Source organism: Drosophila kikkawai, unplaced genomic scaffold (assembly GCF_030179895.1).
Source record: "Drosophila kikkawai strain 14028-0561.14 unplaced genomic scaffold, DkikHiC1v2 scaffold_36, whole genome shotgun sequence".
Taxonomy (NCBI): Eukaryota; Metazoa; Arthropoda; class Insecta; order Diptera; family Drosophilidae; genus Drosophila; species Drosophila kikkawai.
Genome location: NW_027222696.1, coordinates 17,168 through 20,717, shown reverse-complemented (window position 1 = coordinate 20,717; position 3,550 = coordinate 17,168). Strand labels below are relative to the sequence as shown.

At 41.4% G+C, this 3,550-nt stretch overlaps 1 long non-coding RNA gene across 1 annotated transcript; it reads right to left on the bottom strand.

Annotated features, from left to right (window-relative positions):
- Positions 1-365: 365 nt before the first annotated feature.
- LOC138929569 (uncharacterized) lies at positions 366-3,227 on the bottom strand. Its single transcript, XR_011445822.1, has 3 exons — positions 2,192-3,227; positions 2,021-2,134; positions 366-1,962 (listed from the first exon to the last, which is right to left on the bottom strand). It is a non-coding gene; the product is annotated as an uncharacterized lncRNA (long non-coding RNA).
- Positions 3,228-3,550: the final 323 nt, after the last annotated feature.

The window sequence follows — 3,550 nt, the reverse complement described above, 5'->3', positions numbered from 1 at the left end:
CGTTAGGCAGCGAATGGCTTCCTTCAGTTGGCCCAGCGGCGAAGGCTTGTTGCTGGGACTGCGATGGTAACTCCGTTTTCCACTGCTTTGCTGTCGATTGCGGCTTTCTCGCTCCTTGGTGTGCTGCTGGTCAGGCCTGGTGCGCTTGGCTGAGTCCTTTCCCTTTGTCGCCTCGGCTGGTCCATGCAGGATCGTGTGGTGCAGTTCTCCGCACACATGGCAGATGTCTTTGGATCGGCACTGTTGGAGTGTGTGAGAGGATGCCAAGCATGTAATGGTTGCCTACACTGAAGAAAAATTGATCACAACTATCTACAGTGTAAGTTAACTGAATCAGGCAGCAGTGTATACAGCGGAACGGGACCCTCTTGTTGTTTCTAGCTCTTCCGGGATGGGGGGGTTATTGCTGTTACTGCTTCCGACATTACACGAAGAATTATTTATAGAGTCCCTATCTGAAACTAATAAGCCATCTGATCATGGCTGAAATATTCAGGCTAACTGCCTACAAAAGAAAATCAGAGAAAATCTCCAACTCACAGGACGACAATAATGATGAAAAGGGAATATGTCTAGCACCAGGATCTGTTCGTGGTGTCTTAGCTGTTGTTTGACACACACAGAGTCGCTACCCACCCTACCAATGCCTTTGTACTTTAAGTGTTAGCAAAGACCCCATATTGTAGCTGATCAAAACATTTAAATCCCCAGGTCACGAGATGATTGCATCTACTCCATCATGATATTACTGATTCGATATGACATACTGCATTATTTATTTAAATAATTTCAATAGAAAAGTAACTTAAAGAAATTCTGGTTAATGACATAATAATTTCGAATGTTCGTTTTAATTAATTTGCTTCTTTTCATTTTTTAATTTAAAACAATTCAGTTGCGATTCATTTATGCTTTCATTGTGACTACAAATGTTTTTAAACGAGGACTTAATGATTAGTTTCTAATTTATTTGTATTGTATTTACATATTTTCTGATAAAGTTAGCGAAAAGCAGAATAAAACTACGCGTTCCTAATCATAATTCAAATATTTCATCTTCATAATTACGTTGGTGCTGGTAGCAATAGAGATCTGCAATGCATACACTAGCCAAGAATATAGCAAAACAAACGCATACCGAGAATTAAGATTTGGTAATGATCATTATATACTCAATAAGAGCGCGGCTAGAGGAGCATTTATACGCAATTAGAAGTGTCCAGAATCTGGCAGCCCAAAACAAGCAAACAGAAAAGAATAACGAACAGAGCTTACGGCTCTTCACGGTAGCCGCGGTGGTTTTGGCTGATCATCTCATGTCACATTAAATTGGTGTTTATATATATATATCCATTTTGGATCACTTACCCCATCCGATCCTCGTTGAAGGCCTTCACGATGACGTGGATGACGAGCTGTTAGCGTGTGTTTAAAGGATTGTTAATTTAATGCAACACAAATGATTCGTTTGATCGACCCTGCTTATCGCGTTCTTTATGTCTGGTTGTGCGGGTTTTTAGGGCACATGAACCTAGGTCAAGTTTACGCAATCGCGTTCGCTTAGCTAGCGCATGCACTCTAGATACATACTACAGTTTTCCGAGGCTCAAACGAGCCAGATGCGACCGAAATCTGATTAAAAAATCCGAAACTTTTACAGTTGCATAAAACCTAACTAAATCTGCACTCCGGATCTAATGCCGGTTTTGTTTATTTCTGGAGGAGTTTACTCCGATCCTACGCCTTCGTCACGCGCTGGCCGAAAATTGTGGTCCCTGGCCACAACGTTTGTCGTCTCCCTTCCTCTGCCGCAGCTGGCGAAGCGCGGAAAGGAAAAATAAGTAATCCCACGCCGATGACGTAATCGGGGCTCCTGGCCACCGAGCAGATTCGCGGGCAGGGTCGCAAAGGTTTTCGCTTCACCCTTGGCAATATTCCGCTTGCCCTTATAGGAAGGTTCGACTAGAAAAACAACCGTGGTTACGGAGAGAGCTTTCAGTCATAGAAGAAAACTATTTACCGACAGAGGATGATGCAGAGTAAACTGCGGTACGCTTGAGCGTGGAGCTCCAGAAGGTTCCTTCGCCTGTATGTAGGCGTGCAAGCCGAGAAGGCACGCCGTATTGCGCTGTCTCTATAGGAAACCAATATTAATGCAAGTGCAAATGGCTTGAAGTCTCAAAATAATTACCCAAAACCGGTGCGCGACACTGGCGGATGGTTAACTGGTCGGATGCAACGGCCGATGCCTTGTATTAAATTGGCAAAAGGGACACGTGGCACTTGTGTATTAATTTCGCTCACAGATCGACACTTCTGTAGCGTTCGGCGTTGCAGTGAAAAAAGGAAGAAGGCGGATGTTTTGATCGTGTCGGAAATGATGCTTAATCGATTAATTCGTGCTGTCAACTGTCAATTTCGCACAGCTGATTGTGATCGACTAGGGCTGGAGCATACGATATGACTATCGTAAGGCGCGTATGTCAAATCTTTTGAATTTTACAACGTTAACCTTTTTGTCCAATGCTGCCCATTACAACCACAGATAATCTGGCAAGTAATCGCAGACACGATTAGCTGGAATCAGCTTCGTATATCCTTTGCGTGGTAGGTTCCTATCTCCTTTCCTGCTAACGTTTCCAATAGATAAAACGAACTACCTAATTTCTTCTTAATTCGACACTTAGAAAATTGGTGTCCTAACTTCTTATTGTAATTCTGACTAAAATTACTTAAATGAAAGTTTCGCTTAAAGACTTCTTGACCTTCTTTAAATACAATATGATTAGCTCTTAAATTGTATTGTTTCACATTAGTTTCATATGCTTTACGACTATTCTTTTTGATTTCTTCGCGAATTAAAGCTAATTGGTCTACTCTATCCAATCGAGTCGATTCTTCTAATAACGATAATTGTTTCAATAGCTTATAATCAGATCCATGATTAATCATATTAAAACCAAAGAGAGCTTTATAAGGAGAACAACCTAAAGACTGATGTAATGCAGATCGAAGAGCAGACGAGATACTTGTCAAATTTACATCCCATTCTGTTTGATCTTCTTGAAGATATGATCGTATAGCTGCCAATAAAGAACGATTGACTCTTTCGGCCGCATTACTTTGCGGTGAATAAAGAGCTGTACAAATATGACGAATACCCCATTTGGTTATCATGGCCTCGAATTCTTTTGCCTTAAACTGGGATCCATTATCACTAATTATTGTCTCTGGTACTCCAAACTCACAAAAAATTCGCTCGCACAAAAAGTTATTAATGGCGGCGGTAGTGAACTTTTTAAGCGGACAGAGCCAATGATATCGGCTAAAATGGTCCAGTACAATCAGCAATCCAGTATAACCTCTTTTACTACGAGGATAAGGTCCGAGTATATCAACGTACAATCGTTGAAAGGGTCTGATTGATACACTCTGCTCACCCATGGGTGGTCGTAATATTTTATTTGGTGCTTTTGTCTGTTTACACATTGCACACTCATTTACATAATTTCGAACCTCTTTTGACAATCCTGGCCAAAAAAGATTACGT